At 35.2% G+C, this 20788-nt stretch overlaps 1 long non-coding RNA gene across 1 annotated transcript; it reads right to left on the reverse strand.

Moving 5' to 3' along the window:
• Positions 1-10719: 10719 nt before the first annotated feature.
• LOC143235377 (uncharacterized) lies at positions 10720-20335 on the reverse strand. Its single transcript, XR_013019148.1, has 3 exons — positions 20188-20335; positions 19129-19224; positions 10720-10913 (listed from the first exon to the last, which is right to left on the reverse strand). It is a non-coding gene; the product is annotated as an uncharacterized LOC143235377 (long non-coding RNA).
• Between the last annotated feature and the right edge of the window lie 453 nt (positions 20336-20788).

Genomic DNA, 20788 nt, shown 5'->3' on the forward strand with positions numbered 1-20788 from the left:
CATCTAAAATGAAAATAATAATGCTCGAAACGTGTTTTACCTTTCTTGTGTTATTTTTTAATTATGTGGTGAAACTCAAGTAAAGTCCAGTCCACACAATTATAACAAATTACTTTATTTCTTTGATAACGTTTGTTACAAGCTATGTTCGTTTTGATGCAATTTGTTACTTTAACTTTCAGACCCCTGCTGAGACAGCGGTAAGTCTCAACTTACGGATTGACAACGCTAAAATCAAGGATTCGAATCTCCTCGGTGGACACAGCAGATAGCCCAATGTGGCATCAGAAGCAATGATTTCGTCAATTTTCTGTTTAGAGGTTTTTCTACTTTTTTGAGCATATCAAATGCCTTGATGGCCATTTTTATTAGTTTTTCAGCTCTTGCTAAATTATATTTATGGTTTGGAGGGCATTAGAAGGTAAAGAAATTTTTTGTAGTGCATCTATCATTATTGCTAAATACTCTAGGAAGAATGTGTTGCAAAGATGGCTAGTCATACCTAAATATTTTTCTCAGTAGAAAAATATTCGTATAATGCTGAATAAGCACGCCATACAGCAAGTGTTGATCTCAGGCTGCAAGCAGCCCATTTTGGTCCCACAACCTTACCAGCCTTCAGAAATTCTAGTCCAATTTCTTCTGAAATGTTGAAAAGTTCCATTTCTTTTTCGTTTGATTGGTGATAGATCGTGTAGATTTTACCTATGAACACTTTAAAGTGATTCTCTTGTTTTATATCAGTGACAAGTGAGAAGTGAAAGATACTTCTCATAGCATTACAATTTAGTTTGTACTTGTACTGGTATTAGAAAAGAGGTCGTATACAGCTAACAGCTTAAAACTGCATTGAATATGTTTCAATTGCATGTTTTCTTTTAGCTTATCTCCCCAGTGGCTCAGCGGTATGTCTGCGGACTTGCAACGCTAAAAACCGTTGCCTTCCCTCTTGTCTTACACTGCTAAATTAGGGACGGCTCGGTGCAGTGGGCTAACAACCTACTCACTTAAATACTTGTTGAAGAATCCGCAAGCGATTGCGGCCCTATGTTCCTAGCTGGAATTTAATGGTGATAACTAACTAAATAATATATATATATATATATATATATATATATGCATTATTATTTCACGAACCAATAATGAATGTGATACATTACAATTATTATTTTTAATCATAAAAAGGAAGTCATTTGATTAACAAGTATAAACACGTGTATCTAAAATTGTTTTGGAATTAACCAAATACTATCCAAGGAACTATCTGTGTTCTGCCCATCACGGCGGTGCTGGGAAAGGGGGCGTGTGTCTAATACAACAGTTAATTGTTGGTTTTGAATTTTGTGCAAAGCTACACGAAGGTATTCTAATATAGCCGTCCCTAATTTAGCACTGTAAGACTAGACAGAGGTAAGGGAACTAGTCATCACCACCTATCGCCAACTCTTGAGGTACTCTTTTACCAAGGAATAGTGGGATTAACCGTAGAGTGTCCCGGCATGGACAAGCGTGTTAAGGCGTGCGACTCGTAATCTGAGGGTCGCGGGTTCGCATCCTGGTCGCGCCAAACATGCTCGCCCTTTCAGCCGTGGGGGCGTTATAATGTGACGGTTAATCCCACTATTCGTTGATAAAAGAGTAGTCCAAGCGTTGGCGGTGGGTGGTGATGACTAGCTGCCTTCCCTCTAGTCTTACACTGCTAAATTAGGGACGGCTAGCACAGATAGCTCTCGAGTAGCTTTGTGCGAAATTCAAAAACAAACAAACAAACAATTAGCCCTAGCTTTATAACGCTACCACAGCTGAAAGGGCGAGGATGTTTAGTGTGACAGGGACTCGATCCACGATCTTCAGATAACCACCTGGCCATGCCGAGCCTAACATAATAGTAATAAAGACATATCCACCTTAGATAGCACCAAAAGTAAGCATACGTGTTTAAGATAACATTAGTACTGAACAAATGTAGCAAACAGAACTTTAAACAGATAAAACTATCAGGCTGTTGCATGTGAAATGTCGGATTTTAAGTAAAAGTATCAAGCAAGTACATCTCTGTTGTTTAATTTATTTGATTAAAATAAGCTCCTTTAGTCTCAAAACGCTTCTGTCAATGAGTTGGAAGTTTATAAAGGCCATCGTTAAAGAATTAGACATCTTTTAATGCAAAGAAGTCTTCGATGACGCTTTCATTTGACTTTTGGTTTGCAAACGATTCCCCTCTTTAAATTGTGCCCAAATGTTTAAAAAAGTTATAATCTGTAGAGGAAATATCAAGTTAATAAGGTGGATGAGGTCAAGTTTTATATTAAGTTTGCTTAGCTTTTGGACATTGACGCGTGAAACATAAGGTCCAACATTGTTATGCATTAAAGTAATCACAAAAACATCCAGCAATAGTCAATCACAATGGACCCATACTGTTTCATAACAATGCTCGACATCAGATGTGATCCATTATGCATTCTTAAACGAAGAAACAATGGATCACATCTCCTGACGACCACCAAATACTGATCAGAAGCTTCTGAGGGTGAAGAGCTGGTTTTGGCACAAGTTTTGGTGCTTCTTCACAGTTAAGCCACTATTGTCGATTGTCATAAATAATATCCTTTTGATTACAGGTGATAATTCTAATGCGAAACGGGCCATTTTGTATGGAAGTAAGGAGTGAGGAATAAATTCCAACTGGTCTTGTTTCATGGTTTTCACTCAGTTCGTGAGGTATCTATTTATCGAGCATTTTCACTTTACCAATTGCTTTAAGATGCCGGGAAACTGTTGTATAATGAACAATAAGGTTGTAGGTAAATTCACTTACGGTTTGGCAGGTATCTGATTCAACTAAGGCATTCAATTGTTCCTAATTAACGGCCGTCTGAAGGCGGCACATTTTCAAGGCGTATGTCACAAGAGCGAATTCTCTTAAATCAACGCTATGCTGTGCGCGCGTGTTATCACACTGAACTGACTGGCTGTACCATCATGAAGTGCATGGTTTGTATTTCGAGCTTCTGTCGCTGCATTGTGACTAAGCTTGAACTCGTACAAGAAAATTACACGGATATCAATTTCATCTATGATGACAGAAATCAACATAAATATCGTTTAATTTCTGAAACTAGAAAACTGAAGTAAGCTTGAAATAAACCAGACAATATACTATATTATTCTGACAAACTTACAAAAATGCTTCTCTTTGAGACACTAAAAATCGAGTTGCAAACTTGCTCCTGAAAATCCGACATTTCATTTGCAACAATCTGATAATGTATATAATGAGACAAACAGCAGGTTGGTAGGTTTTTATTTCACTGGTACATTTTTATAAATATCTAACCTTTCCAATATGTCACTATGAAGGAAATTAGTGGTTCGATTCCCCTCGATGGGCTCAGCAGATAGCCCGATGTGGCTTTGTTATAAGAAAACACAAACTATGAAGGAAACAATAAGAAAACACATGCTTAGAGTTTTGGGTTAAATTAAAAGAAAACCACATATTCCAAGATTTTACTTAAAATGGATGATTCGTCTTTGACTTTTATAATCATTTTAGTGCCTGGAATAAGTGTATCCCTTATTTAATATTGATCTTACATATACATTATTTTTAAATTAACAGAAAATAAATACAAAAAATGAATTGCATTTTAATATTTGTAATCTGTTCCAGTTAAATTTTGGCAAATAAAATAAAGATTTGAATCTTTTTAGCGACGTTTCAATTACTACCTTATTTTACCCGTATTTTTTGAACCAACATTAGTAAGAAGGTAGTATATTTTTCGAACGTTTCCCCAAATACAAAAGAGGTAATCAAAATTTTAGTGTAGAGAGATGTTCTATTCAAATTTGTAACAATTTTAGCACTTGAAATAAATATATTTCTTAATTTGTATTGGTCTTAAATATTTATCTCCTTGTGGTTCAATTGTTAATTATTTTACAACTGTTAAATTCTTTTTATTGCTGCTTTACAGAAGTATGTGCTAAAACAGATTATCAGCACTATTCTAGGAATTGTCTTCTAGCTTGTGCGACACAGCAGGCATTACATTACTGGTCAGCACAATTCTTGATACTATTAATTAGTGCTCAATTTAGCTCAAAGAAAGAAAGGTAGAAAATATTGTATCTAATAAGGCGGAAATCAACAAACCAGTTTTCACGTTAATTTCTAATTTCGATTTTGGTGAGCGTATTATTTGTATGATCTTCAGCTAAAAAATAAGTATCATACTCATATCAGTAGTTTTTATTCTCAACATCGATTTGTGATTACTTACAGATTAAAATCCTAACTATATATACGTATTTATAATTATCTTTGATAAAACAGGTTTGAAAACTTAGAGGCAGAAAGTAGATAACATTTTATTCAAAGACTAAAACAAATCAGTGATGCTTGTGGTAGTAAATGTCCCTTTACAACATTAACTTTTGTTCTTATTTTCTTTGTAGGTAGCTTGATATTAATGAAAGTCTTCAAGGGTGATTACCTAGTCTAGAACTGGAACAGTATACACTACTCAAATAGTTTTATTGAAATATTTATGACAGACAGTGTGTACATATATACACACACTCCTTTTTTTTTTTTTTTGCGCTACTTTTGACTAAGACCTAAACAAATATATGCTTGGAGAATATGTTGCACGTATTATCTTATTTATAGAGCTTCTGCAAATAGAAATTTCCTGCATATAAGTAAATTACTTAATGTTTGGTGAAATGTACCGTTTGTTGTTTGAGGCCGTTTACTAATTCATACCTATATGAAGCGGCACAACGATATGTCTGCGGAATTACAACCCTAGAAATCAGGTTTCGACACTTGTGGTAGGCATTGCCCAGATAACCCTTTGAGTAGCTTTGCGCATAATTACAAATAACAACAACAACAAACAAACAAAATATCAGTAACCAGGATGATGTGTTTGTGCTGTCATCTATTAAGTATTCAAGTAAATGTAAAAGAAAATATACAAATTATATAATAGATGGCAGCAAAATAATATATCAAAATAGTGCAGCTTAAAAATACTTTCAATATATTGTAAATATACTGACAGATATGAAGTGGTTATGTATACCTTTAAACTACTGATATGCAATACTCATTGTTATACAGAACTAATAATCAAAAGAAATTAACATAATTATTTTACAAATTTTATAATTCGGTAAGTTACTTTTAACTTGTTGTCAATTGAGGCCCCCGCTAGTTTAGCGGTATGATTACAGATTTACAATGCTAAAATTAGCGGTTCGATTCCCCTCGATGAACTCGGCAGATAGCCCAATGTGGCTTTGTAATAAGAAAACACACACACAGAATTGTTGTCAATTGTTAACTCTACAGAGAGAATATTTTTCATATACTACTCAACTTATGGAGAATCTGTTTTTTAAATATTGATCACGAGTAACCGATATTTTTGCTCTTAATATCAGTGACTTTCTTATATGGCACAGGATATATTTCAAAATAAAACTTGTAATGAAGTTGAGGAGTAACATGCAGCCCTTCTACCATGGAATTAATTCAAATTCAAAGTATGTCATAAAAACCAATGACTACCTTATTTAATAATAATTGCAGCATTTCAAAATCCAAATGTACATGTTCACAAGATTAAGAGTTAGCTTACCAGGCTAGAAATCCGAGGAACCAAAACTTACTGTTCGCGTCCTTTCGGAGTAGGGTGTGCGTTATGAAGGTGAATGTCAAATTTCACTAGTAGATCAGACAAGAGTAGCCCAATAGTCTTTGTGTAGCACTGTGTAAATATCAGGAAAAAAAATAATCGAGGATATAACAGAAGTCTAATATAATATTCTTGTTTTATCCACGTGCTTGTTTATGTGTTCTCTTTAAGGTTCGAAAATAAAAAGTTTAGCCTTCGATAAATTTTACCTTCTCTAAAAGCATGTAGGTTTTGTAAGTGTTGTTAAGAGCAAATCTTCACGATGTGCCCAACACGAGTATCGAAACTCAGGTTTTAACATTTTTCGTTTCAGATTTTTTTACTGAGCTACTGCCTTTCCCCAACTCCGAAAACTTAGGCACAGATTAGCAAAGTGTTTTAGGGAGACATTTTGAATAAAATCAAACCAAAATGTCTAATTTTATTTTCCAAACTTGTTGTTGTTGTTGTTGAATTAAGCACAAAGCTACACAATGGGTTATTGGTGCTCTGCCCACTACGGGTATCGAAACCCCGATTTTAGCGTTTTAAGTCCGCAGACATGTTGCTGAGCCACTGGGGGCTTTCCAAACTTCAAGTCAATTCTTCATAAAAACATTAATTTAACGTTACAAATGTCGAGTTTTTCAGAGAATACTAAGTCTTATATCTGGTCTGAAACTCAATATTTTATCGACGGTCAAGGTCCAAGACGAGCAAATTAATTCTGGGTTGATATTGTTACACCTTGTTTAAGATAGCTAGCTGTCTTTCCTTGGCTAGCCTCATACCACTTACAAGTTTATTTTTACCGACAAATATATTTAACATTCTCATGGAACGTCCGAAGTTGAACGGTTTGTAATGTTCAAATCTATAAACGTCCCGGTCAAATTCTGAAGTTTTTCACAATTATAGCTTCCGAGGTTTAGTATAGTGATTGTAGCTGACAAATAACATTCTATTACTGTCTCTTGGCGCGTCAATCTTAGGTGAAGTAGTAAAACGTTCATTTGGCCCAAAAATATTCGAAGATAGGTTAGTGCTTCAGTAATATGTATATATTGTTAATTCTTACACTTGAGAGTCTTCTAAAAATTTAGAGGACAGGCGGGACTTGCGCAATACACATTTTACGATATATGTTCCTTGCATTAAATTGAAACAAAAGTAAATATTAAAATAAATTTACAACAGCAAATCCGTTACGCCTCCCTTGTTAAAAACTAAGAATTAACGTTAGACTATTTTTAATTAAGACATGTATACACATTGATAACAATAGAATCAATAAGTAAATACAATACATTATTAAATGTTCTGTACAGCGGTAAGTCTACGAATTTACAGTGCTGAACTCAAGGATTCGATTCCCCTCGATGGACTCAGCATATAGCTCTATGTAGTTTTGCTTTAAGAAAATATACGCACATTGTTAAATAATCATATAATTTCAAAAATCATGAAAGTATATAACACAACAGTGTATATAACTTAATGATTAAATAGCACAGGGAAGATTTTGGACAGAAGTTTTATCTTTTTGGCTTAACACCATCAATAATCACATGACTGAGATGTTCTTTAACAGTTGGGATAAATTTCAAAGGAGTAACGGAAATTTTCTGATTATGTTTTTTGACCAATTTTTGACTTAATATGTATGACAAGTTTTATAAAACTGAGAAACATCTTGCCTAATCTTTGACCAAGAGAAAGGTCTCATAATTTTGTCATATGTCTTGTTGACACCTAAATGACTTCCCATGGGTGTTTCATGCAGCTTTTAATATTTCATAATGATATGCTTTGGGAAGAACTATTTGATAAACAACAGCTCAGTCTTCTGAAGTTGGGATATTTTGTGGTCTCCATTTTCTTATGAGTACATCATTTTTGAAAAATTAGCTATTTGGAACTCGTTGGGAGTGCATGTTTAAACAGCGAAGATATCTGCCGATTCTTTTCTTGCTCAGCAATCAGTTTACTTCAAATAAACGGAATTTCACCAGTTGAATCAGATCTATTACGTTCATTAAGCAATTCACTCACCAGTAAATTGCTGGTAGGACGATTATCCACAAGATCCATGACGAATGCAAAAAATGTCTGACACAAATCTATAATATCGTCCTCTGAAGAAGTGTCTATTATTTGTGTTTGGCTTAATTTCTTCGTCTGAGCTTGAGTCACAACACACGAGGGAAACACGCATGGATTCTCCTTAACTACAACATCACTCTTTGTCAACCTGAAGATGATCTAAGAAGGTCGAAACGTTGTTCTCTACTTTATTTTAATAAAAATTTTAAAACCTATGATATATTTTAACATCATTCCTAGATGAAACAGTGATCGGTTCGCTAACCGTCTTAAATTTGACAACAGCTTTTTCCCCAACCAAATCTTTCCCAAATCTGATGTTAAATAAATATTATGAAGAGGAACGTTAGCAAAGCCATTCTCAATGCTCGGAACAATAATAGACCCACCAGTGGCAGAACCCAAATCAAAGGGCAGTATACTTTCTAACAACAATGACAAAAAAAGAACAGATACAAAATGTCTAAACTCCTCTCTGAATACATCAGCCCTTTTATCAGTAACCAAATCAACAATATCGGGTGATCTGGTGAAACTACGTTCATATGTGGACACTAACGCACTAGGTGTTGCTTTCTTTTTGTTTTTCAAATGCTAACAATCGGACATAACATGACCACGTTTTTTTTACAAAAAAGTGGGCAGGCCTTGATTGTTTTGGTGAAGTTTTATCCCGTATGTAATACAATTTCGAACCAGTAAAACTGGATTTTTAGAAGAATCCTGAACTTTATTGGAGTGAACAGATGCAGGTTTTTGCCGAAATGGTAGGAATTTCTTTTTATGAAAAGTGGTTTTATGTGTCAAAGTTTAATCATTGGAAAGATCCGTTGCTTACTGTAGTGATTCAACTTTCTTTTCATCCAATTAAGTGTCTAGGTCATCACTTGTACAGCATTTAAATTCCTCAATTGGACTCGAAACCGTTTTCAATATGCAAAGAATTACATCATCGGTCAAAATAACACTCTTCTTCTTGAGGAAATTCCATATAAAAAGTTGATTATCTTTCTTGCGATAACCTCGACATCTTTGGCAATAAGCCTCTGGTTCTAAGTCGTATGTTTTAAAAATAGCTTCTTTAACCTTATCATAATCCATACAGTCCTCTAGAGAGAAAATCACATAAGCTTCTTGTGCTTTACCAGTTAAAACACTAATAATAACAGACAAGTTTTCGGTGGGCCATTCCGTAGTTTGTGCAACTTTCTCAAAATGTTGAAAATATTTATCAACCTCATTTTCATTAAATAGTGGTACCTTAATGTGTCGCTTGAGTACAAAATTGTCATTTTATGTTGGTCTATCGGAGCTGAATTCAATTTTCAGGGACCGGAATGGCCAGGTGGTTAGGGCGCTCGACTCGTAATTTGAGGATTGCGGGTTCAAATTCTCGTCACACCAAACATGCTCGCCATTTCAGTCCTAGGGGCGTTATAATGTCACAGTTAATTCCCATATTCATTGGTAAAAGTATAGCCCAAGAGATGGTGGTGATGACTAGCTGTCTTCCATCTAGTCTTACACTGCTAAATTAGGGATTGCTAGCGCAGATAGCTCTCGTGTAGCTTTGCATGAAATTCAAAAATAAACAGCTAATTTCCATTTCTTTTCGCTTAATTTCTTTTTCGGCTTCGATACGGGCTTGTTCGGCCACGATATATTTATTCTCTCTTTCAGTTTTGATACGGGTTTGCTTTTTCTCTTTTTCGATTTCAATATGGGCTTCGAATCGGGGAAAGTTAAAGCTCGATTTGTTTGAGTTTTAAATGAATTTTAAATTATCTTTATCACTCAACTCTGGTTGGCTAGTGGAGACAGAGTAATCTTTTAATGCTTCCTTAGACAACAAATAATCATAGACTAAGATTTCAACAATGCGCTTTTTAGTTCATTTTTTTCTCATTGATTTTTAACTTATAATTTTAAGATTTTGGCAATTTCAAGTAATGCTCTTTTGTTATATTTTTCTTGTTGTTTGAGGAAGGGGAATTCAAGAAAACCTTGATAGTCAGACATGGTCAGATCCTGTTGGCACTGGTAACTATAAATCGAATTTAGAACGAATTATGTCTGATTCAGATCTTGGACACGAGCTTCCAATTTATTATGTTACGTACGTTACGTATTACGATTTTAAATCGCTGTAAATTTTGATTTATAAGTTATTTGAATTTCGATATCTATCAACTATGTTATTTGCCAACACTTAACACAAATATATTTTAATACACAAACAATAACGAAATTTATAATACTACTATGATAAATAATTATTACAAATATTGGTTTACATACAAGGGTTTTAGAAACATATACCGAGTCCTATATCTGGTCGGCGATCCAGGTCCACGACAAGCAAACTAATTCTGGGTTGATATTGTTACGCCTTGCTTAATCTAGCTAGCTGTCTTTTCTTGGCCAGCCTCACACCACTTACAAGCTGACGTTTTGCAGACAGATGTATTTAATGTACTCAAATAAAAATAAACTTCCGAAGCTGAACGGTTTGTAATGTTTAAATCTACAACCGTTCCTGGTCAAATTCTGTAGTTTCCGATTAATAAGCGTTAATCACAATTATAGCTTCCGAAACTTATAGTATACTGACTGCAGCTGAAAAACAATATTCTATTACTGTCTCTTGGCGCGTCAATTTATACTCTTAAATGAAGTTGTAGATAGCTCATTTGGCCCCAAAATATTCGAAGATAGACCAGTGCTTTCGTAAAATATATGTTGTCGATTCTTACACTTGAGAATCTTCTAACAATTAAGAGAACATGCGGGACTTGCGTAATACACATTGAACAATATACGTTACATGCATTAAACTGAAGCAAGCGTATATATTAATAAATGTATAACAGTAAATCTGTTACAGTAGATATACGATAAAAATTACCATAACAGAAGTTTCATCGACACTTTTCCAAAGATTCGTGAGAGAAGAATACTTGATTTACTAAACGGAAACGGTGATAATCGAATACAATGGAAATCGACCAAGTCTGGTCCATATTCTGTTATTAAAATTTTCTGATCCATTGGTCTATCTCTCTGTCAGATTAGAATATGTGGTTGAAACTTCACATAGTCAGAGGAAGTCGATTCGATCAGCTGAAACAAGTGCATTTACGAATAATCACTATCTCAAAATACAGTTTACTTAAAATATCATTTATATTTGAACTTGCCTAATGCAAATTAAGTTCTGAAATTAACTTGAAAAATATTACCCGTCATCTTAGATGACGAGATGTTTTGTCAACAGAGTATAAAATATAATGTTTTAGGTCATGATTTAACCGTTTGTCATGGCTCACTGTGATTGTAATATCGTATTTAATAATTACTTGAAAATAACATTTATACTTTTGCTTTCGGAAAACGTGATTCAGCATGAATTCTGTGGAAAAACTGACAAACATTCTACATAAAATATCTTAGATTCGATAACTGTTTTCTTAAATAACTTATGCACTCGTTAAAAATTAGCATTTACTTCGTCAGTTTCCGGCAGCTCTGTAGCAAATCAGAAGGCGTATAACATTAAAAATCATGTTTCTAAACCTGTTGTGGGCACAGCACAAATAAATCATTGTGTATCTTTGTGTTTGAAACAAACAAAAGCTACAAGAAGAGGTAAGGGCGGTGTGTGTCATTCACTGAATATCAAAGATCAGCAAACAACCCCGTGCTACGCCTAGCATTAAACGTCACATTCGTTTGGCGACGACCTCATTTAGTAAAAACTGGAATGGCTACCAAACTGACACCTTTGTCTGACTTTTTTATCAATTTTTCAGAAAGCACTTGAGTTCCTCCCAAATTATACTGGGAATGACAATATACAAAATAGCCAGACAGACTGAAAACTCTACCTTCTATAGACAAATACGAAGTAATAACATAAAATCTGATGGTTTATTGAAGTTTCTAGGTTACTGTTATCAATCCAAATCTTGGCGTTCCGCAGTGGATAATCATGTATGTTAATGGAGATCATCAAGGTTGCTGGTGAAGAAAGGAAAGTTGATATCTTCCAGACAGCCAGTCTGGTTATTTGAGTTAGAAACGTAAGATAATCCTATCAGAAGTTTCGAACATACTTGGCATTAGAAAACAAAACAAAAAAAACGTGTGCTGGTAACAGACATTGACCACTAAGAAACCCTTCAAACAGACATTGACCACTAAGAAACCCTTCAAAATTTGTCCAGGAAACATTTTCTCAGGCCTACGGCGGTAGTAACTCAAGACCACATTTTTTTTTTTTTTTTACTATCTTATCTTGGAAACCTGATACAAGAGGGATGAAATTTCTTTTAAAATTAACCTAAATTTTCCCAAAAATTACAGATAATTCCACTGGTTAACACAATTAAGACTGAAAATTTACTGTGTGCACAACAAACCGAGACTGAAGACAAAAATATTTTACTTAATTTATCGTAAGACGCTTATATTCCAAGTATAAACTTTGTTGTTTACGAAAAACTCGTACAGAAAGATTAAGTTGTATGTGAACCATCAGATAACTTTCATTCAACTAAAATGTTGTGTTTCAGACAAACAAAATCACGTCATTTGTCACTCAAACCCAATTTGCATACAATTTACTGCTGAAGTGATAAATCTGGAGTAGCTTTGGAGACTTGGAGTCCTTCACCTTCATCGATTTGTGGTTTATATAACGTACTGTTCACCTTCACCGACCTTTGCACTGTTACCTTCGTAGACCTGTGGTTTAGGTAACATACTGTTCATCTTTTTCGCTCTGTACTTAACCAGAAATATAACTTTATTACTAGCTCAGTATTTTAATATTTCGTCGTTACAACTTTGTTCAAAAGCTGTCGATATCCTACAAAAGTTCACTGATCCAGGTTAAATCTATTTTGAATCAGTGTATGAATAACTCTCAACAGAGCTGTAGTGGCGAATTACTGAGTTAATAAAGTTACGTTCTGAAGATATACGTTGTAACTTTATTCACGTTTATAGAAAACGTTACATTCATTCACTGGTCGTAGTAGTCACGACAATATTCCTTTTATTTTTAATTTGTGTGTGTGTTTTCTTATAGCAAAGCCACATTGGGCTACTTGCTGAGTCCACAGAGGGGAATCGAATCCCCTGATTTTAGCGATTTAAATCTATAAATTTACCGCTGTACCAGCGTAGGGAAGGGAGCTATTTGTTTGTTAACACAACTTGATGTATCAACATTAAACGAGACTGAAAAATAAATATTTAAATAGAAACTGTTTTTGTAACAATGCTCATAAGTTCTTCTGATTCACTTAATAATACATTTGGTAGTCAAAAGGATTTATTTTAGCTTCACGCAAAGATACACAACGGCTATCTGCGCATAGTCACTGCTAATTTCGAATTCATAGATAAGAGAGAAAGAAGATTGCTATTCAACAATGCCCTCCGCAACCTCTAGGGCTATTTTTGTCAAGCCAAATTGTAAGACTCAACTTGAAATCTTATAGTGGATGAATTAACCTAAAGTGCGGAATATGTTTCTGAGACGTGTCGCGAACCATGAATCCTGGGATTCACAGACCGACCACACTAACTACTAGACTACAACCGTGAGTAGATGTTATGGTGTTTCATTAAAAATTTAGGCCCGGCAAGGCGAGATGGATTAAGGCGTTCGACTCGTAATCCGAGGGTCGTGGGTTCGAATCCCCGTCGCACCAAACATGCTCGCCCTTTTAGCCATGGGGGCGTTATAATGTGACGGTTGGTAAAAGAGTAGCCCAAGAGTTGGCGGTGAGTGGTGATGACTAGCTGCCTTCCCTCTAGTCTTACACTGCTAAATTAGGGACGGCTAGCGCAGATAGCTCTCATGTAGCTTTGCGCGAAATTAAAAAAAAAAACCAACTTACCCTCTCCCCAACATACAGTTTAAATGGACAAGTAATCCGACAAACGTTGCGGTTAGGCAGCAGTCTACTCAATTTTACCGTCTTACTGCCCCAAATAAAAACTGAACTGAACGAGGCGGTTGGTTGCAAAATACGAGATACTGATGTCAAATGAAAGTGACATAGAATGCTGCTCTTAACGGGGGTATCTAATGTAGGACGAATAGTTAGTGCGCTTCGGCACAAACCTGTGAGAGAGAATGCCCCGGGCCCCAGTTTAAAACATTACTTCTTAAGCACGTTATTTTAAAATACTTTTGCTTATGAAAATAAATATATATATGTGTTTGCATATATTTGCTTTAGAACACTTATTGCTAAGAGCTTGATGTTAGAAGTTGTTGTGATATGATTAATTTGTTCAGCGTGTTAACAGTTCTTAGTGACCAGCTTGCACAGCTCTTAGAAACATTATTACAAAGCTAAATTTCATTGCTCTTGTCCGGATATTCAATAATTCATCGTATTAAAAATCTCTTTCAAACAAAGTTGGTGAAAGTTAAATGGAAATGTGATATAGAATAAACAACCGTGATCACATGTGGCAAGGGCGGAATGACCCATCTGATTGCCACACCGGAACACCAGGCAACGGCCCGGCGAGCCTGTGCATTTGACATATTCTAATAAATCCAATATAGCCAGTAAGCAGCAAGTGGCATTGTCAGACTTGGTACTTTTAACACCAGTCAGTCCGCCCCTCGATTATAGCAAATTACTTTCACGGATTGGAACAGAAATTAACCTGATATTGAACCAATAATCTGAGTGCACCGGGGTTTGCTAACGTACTGTTCATGGTCAACGTGGTGATAATAGTAAACAGTTTGTTTTATTTGTACGGGCATGGGATTGTAGGGGAAGTTGCAGTTAGAAATTAGGTTATTAATTAGTATAGATATAAAGGTGTTCCTTATACAATAACTTAAATCAAAATTAAACCGATATAAAGGAACACCTTTATACCTATACTAATTAATAACCTAACATCTAACTGCAACTCCCCCTACAATCCCATACTCATTTATACTCTCGTCCTTAAGACATGTTCCCGACAACGGTCAGTTGCAAACTCTCTTTGTTAACTTAAAGATGACCTAAAAAGGTCGAAACATTGTTCTGTGCTTTATTAGTAAAAGTGTTAATACCCATACCAGCCGTTTTGAGATACATTTTTACTTCAAGTGGGTTTCTCGTCGTCACGAACTTGACAGATTGTCAAGATGGGATTATCAAGTGTAACCTTGTCTTGTTAAAACAACGTAACTTCACGAAAGTGACAGACGCGAACTTTGATAAAACAGAAGCGAAGATATAAAAAAAAATTGTATAAGATCGTGAATAGTCTGAAACGTACATCTTTATCATAAAACTAAATCGATACAATTCACTCCTTGTCCTAATCGCCATATACACATAAGTTGGTACTTAAGGGCAGGTGAAAGTTTGAGGTTTATGGGTCGGCGATGGTCTGCAAAGAAGTTCTTTAGAATTTATTTACCTTTCTAATGGTCCTTCACCTGTTTATCGTCTTTAAAACTACAGTCATTGACCGCATAATGGGTGAAAATGTCAACAGGGGGAGTGCGTCCTTTGATACTATCAGGACTTTCCCGAGTTTTTAAATTTGTTCGCTGTTCCTGTACTGTTAGGACAACGTGGATAAGAACCACCAGGGGGCTTGGTGTGCTGCGATGGCCTTTATCTTTTTACCTGTACGTTTGAAATGTTTGTTCTGGGACTACTTCGAGATAATGACGTACTCCACATACAGATGGTTTCCTAAGAATAATGGAAGTAAAAACGTGAACACATACACTCCTCCACGACCACCCTTGTTAGTGAAAATATATATAATTTTCGAGTAACGGCAAGCTGCCTTAATAACACTCCACGGAATTATTAAATGTATAACAAATAATTAACATATACATTATATTTTTCTACACCGCTTAATTGACTTTATAATAAAATATATTATTGCCAACGCGATATTCTGACAGACTTTTAAAACAAAACATCGAAGTATATCTTATTGATTAAATAGACAGAAAATTACCCCATAAAATTGCTGAAATATTTTTTCCATTGAGCAGCACAGAAAACCATGTAGATAGATAAAGAAACATACACATCTAAGATCTTACTGGATAGTTTTCTTTGTAAGTATCGTATTGTTCTCAATCGTCTTTGAGAAGTCAGTTAATCACCGGTTAACGTTCCAGTGAAACGATCCTTTCTGGATTGTCTTCGTGATTTGTTAAAAAGTTTTCCCAAGACATCCAGAACCAGATCGCAAGAGAAACTTAGGTATTGCCTTATATCCTTATATTTTTTCAGTTAAACTTAAACTTAGGTTTGGAGCTAAATTGAGAAAAATATTGTGCGAGTTTCAGAATCAGCAGTAGTGTCTAAGCAGTACACCTTGTTTAACATATTTGTTACATGTTCTTAACTAACTTGTTTCCTTACAGCAGTGACCAGGGTAGTTTAACTTTGAACATGATGATGGGCAAAATGAAATATCGTCTTAGCTAACAAATATTCGCTGTCAACTTCTTATCAACGCCATAAGTGTAGCTACCAGTTTAGCCGCCAGTTTTGATTTCTTTCCTTCAAGTCACACGCTCATTCCTTTTTTAGCTGTACCTTTTTTCACACCTAAGGTGGATTTTGTTTTTGTCAACAGACACCAATAAAACGCCCCCTCCTAGTGACACAACTATATGTATATGGATTTAAAACGCTAGAAACCGGAAAACACTGTGTAGCTTTGTGCTTAACTTCAAACCAACCAAACCACAGCAAATAAGAAATTGACACTCAATAGTAACCAACATTAGTCTTAGGATCGCATCCCTAGTATTTGGAACAGAACTTTACTTTACAGAACCAAACATATTCTTTAAAATATGCGGTGGAAGTTTTCCTCACTAAAAGTTTGCATCAATGCCATGGAATTTAGATGAACAGCTTTTTGTCATCACCCTTCCCACATGCAACCGGTATAACTCATTCACGCATCATTATTTATGTTAACTGCTTAAGCTACTATTACAAGACGCTAAACACTCTATACTCTTGGTGCGAAGAAGAGAAAAAGAAAAAGGAAGAAGTCAATCAAAATTGTAGCTGTTGTAACTCATGTATTTCTTAATGTACTGCCTTGAAATCTGGCACGTCAAGTAAAATTCCAGTAGAGAACATCCACTGAAAATATGTAAGAGGTTGGATTACCACTTTTCGAAGTACAGAAAGTGAAAAATGGCTAAATTGTTACTAACAAACAGTGTGTCCTACAGGATGTTTTTATGACCGCAAGACGCACTACTGTGTCTTGATTAGTGAATATTTAATAAGACAGTATATCGTCCAAGTTTATATTACTGAATATTTAGCAAGACAATATATCGTACTTGTTTGTATTACTTAATGCGACAATTACTATTCACTACTGACATATTTTTGTGTTATATAGCGTGTAACCTGATTCACTGTTGATATAATTGCGTGATATAGCGTGTAGCCTAAGTCGCTGTGGTTATTACTCTTTTATATAGAATTTAGTCTGGTTCACTACTGATATTGTTTTGTGTTATAGCGTAATTCGCTGTTGATATTATGTTATTAAGCCTGATTCACTGTTAATATTATTGTGTTATATAGCTGTAACACAGTTTTCTCTTGATATTATTATATCAAACATCCGCTTTCATCCATTGTTTTTTAAATTACATCGTGAATTCCAACTTTTACGCAGATTAATTTAAAGAGTTAAATATACTTTTCTTAAATTGTAGTCACTACCACAGAACCAGATCGATTCCGACACTTCAAACGGAAATCATTTATTAAAGTTACTACTTACTTATTCCTCTTCTAGCCTCGTGCGACGAAACAGCCACGTAGCCTAAACCTGAGGTTTCTCTTTTTTGTTGTTTGATGACTGGGATTTGTCAGTTCAAACAGGATGTCTGTAAATTCCTTTCGAAAATGAGATTTGAAACTCAAGGACATTTAGGTCAGAGGCCAGGTTTATTAAGATTACGTTGTGTTGCTCTCGTATCACGCCAAATGCCACCAGTCCTCATGCAAAAATAAGCTTAGCTAAACCGAACAAGCAGATGTATGTATAATTCATACAAGATTAACGATATTCATTATCCATCAGAACTGATCACGAACGTATTATTAATGATATAACAGAAATCTCTTATTTTTTACTTGAACGCCCCCTGGTGCACATAATGGACTATACAACCGGGTAAGGGACTCTATGGTTCATTTACAGCTGAACTTGGTAAGGGAACTAGTTCCAAGAACCCACCGTCTCCAGCAGTTATTCTTAACCAAACAAAGGTATCGACTGTAACACTTATAAGCTGAAAGTGTGAAAAGTGTTAGAAAGTACTACGTCTCGAACCTAAGACCTTTGGATTCACAGTCTGATTCACGTGGTCATTCAATGAAGTTATAGAATTCTATCATAAAATAATTTTTCGTCTTTGTGTATTTGTTTTCTTTTTAACTCGAAGCTAAACAACGGGCTGAGTTTTGTTGGAAGTCCGTAAACTTACCGCTAACCTTTTTTTTGTCTAAAGCGCTTGAAAGGTTTATGAATTATATGAATTTATTAATATGAACGCTATATATTAATGTTTGTATCGTATCAAGCAAATAACTCAGATAATTCAATAGTATGTAGTCGATCACTTCTAAATTAGAGACAGGCCCCGGAATGGCCAGGTGGTTAAGGAGCTCAACTCGCAGTCCGAGGGTCGCGGGTTTGAATCTTCGTCGCACCAAACATGTTCGCCCTTTCAGCCGTGGGGACGTTATAATGTGACGATCAATCCCACTATTCGTTGGTAAAATAGTAGCCCAAGAGTTGGTGGGTGAATGGTGATGACTACCTGCCTTCCCTCTAGTCTTACACTGCTAAATTAGGGACGGCTAACGCAAATAGCCCTAGTGTACTTATGCGCGAAATTCAAAGTAAACCAATAAAGTCGTTAAATTAAAAATGTCAAATACTTGTATTTTCGTAACTTTTGAAATTTAACATCATTTATTTAACTTTTTGTTTTACACCAGAAAAAAATGTGATTTTCTAATGACGTTCAACTTTATTAGTTTATTTGATTTGTCACTATATACTGGAAGTTTCTTGTATTTCCATTGAATTTAAACAGTTGAATTTCAATAGTAAGAATGTTATACAAGAACCAAGTTCCACACATGTCCAAGCTGAAGGCTTGCAGCTCTATTCGGAGTTCGATCCCCTTTGTGGATGTGTGTGTTTTCTTATAACAAAGCCCCACGAGCTATCTGTTCTGTTCACCGAGAAGAATTGAACCCTTGATTTTAGCATTGTAAATCCTCAGACTTACCGTTGTACGAGTGGGGAACTCCGTTTGTGGTAACAACGTCAAATATCCTCCGTTTTCTTCTCCTACGTGGTGTTGGACGAAGAGAGTGTTCTTTATCTGGATTTTACAAGAAAAAGAAATTTGATCCAGTATAATTGTAACGGCCACTTTCTGCAATAACACGTTAAAATACTGCATGAATTACTTGCCAACACGTAATAATATGTTGGGTAAAATAATCAGCACTGAGAAATTTAGTTATTTAGTTGTAGCCATCTCAAGCAACCAAGGCTGAGAACAACAGTATTAGGTATAGCCGTTCCAAACAGCGGGGATTGTGAACCCTAATTTTCAGATATAAGTACAAAGTTATACAAATAGATTTGTGGTCACCACCAAAAATTATATAGATAGGATTGTGGTCACCAACAGTAACGCTTATAGAGATTGGATTATGGTCACCACCAAGAGTTATAGAGATAGGGTTTTGCCATCACCAACAGAGGTAGAAATGGGGTTGTTACCACCAACAAGAGAAGCAGAGATAGAGTTGTTACTAACATCAAGAGTTGTTATAGATATAGGATTTTACCATCACCAAGAGAGGTAGAGATGGAGTTGTTACCACCAACAAAAGAAATACAGATGGAGTTGTTACCAACATCAAGAATTATAGAGATTGGGTTGTGTCTAGCACTTATTTTGAGATGAAATGTATAATTATAACCAAAATATTCAGTTGAAACATTACAATGGTTGAATCTAGAGAGTCATCAGCTTCATAAAAAGAGAGCCACTGAAATTCGTTCAGGATTTAAGTCCTCTATCATGATAGTTCTATAATTATTTAAGCACAATATTTCGTAAATATGTAACATTGGGCCTGAAACTAAATAAGCTTGTAACATAAGCACTACATAAGATATTCATGAAAAGGTTCAACATTATTCACCTTCTTAACAAAAGTCTCTCGCTATAAATGTCATAACATACTGCCAAAAACAATATTTTAAATCTCATCGCTACTGTAAAAAACGGTTTATTTCCATCCTGTGATGAAGATTCTCTGTAGTTCCCTACCTTTTTTCTTCAAAGTAAAAAATCACTAAGCACTGAGCGTAATATTCTCCAATTTGAATGATGCTAGAAAAACTTGAAGTAATCAGTGTACAGTGATCCTATCGTCTTTAGAACTACCTCAATGACATCAAAATTAATTATGTATCTGTTGTTTGCTACTCGTCACGATCTCTTCGCAATTCGTGTCACGTGACGAGGGCTCGTGACATTGATGCATGCAAATAAGGAAAAAACAAAAAGACTTGTTCTCGTTGGTTAGTTATGGTGTAAGTGCTATTCTTTTTTTAACTCTACTTAAGCAACAGACTATAGCTTATGTTTAGCTATGGTTCTAGTCATAATAAATTTCATTATTTATTTTGTTTTGTTTACAGCTGTCAGTTACCCCTAGTTGGCGGTAGGTTGCTTAACTAAAAACCTCTCGTTTTGGTCGTGACTAGCCTGAAGTGAAAAGTTTGTCAGTTTTAAGTTCCGAAACCCTTTGATGAAGAAATAATACGTTTCGAATGGCAACACGTACTTTTATTTCGGTAGTAAACAAGGAGTGGACGTTTGTCTAACGGTTTCTGCTAACCTTAATTTAGCACTAATTAATACTGCT

Source organism: Tachypleus tridentatus, chromosome 12, assembly GCF_004210375.1.
Source record: "Tachypleus tridentatus isolate NWPU-2018 chromosome 12, ASM421037v1, whole genome shotgun sequence".
Taxonomy (NCBI): domain Eukaryota; kingdom Metazoa; phylum Arthropoda; class Merostomata; order Xiphosura; family Limulidae; genus Tachypleus; species Tachypleus tridentatus.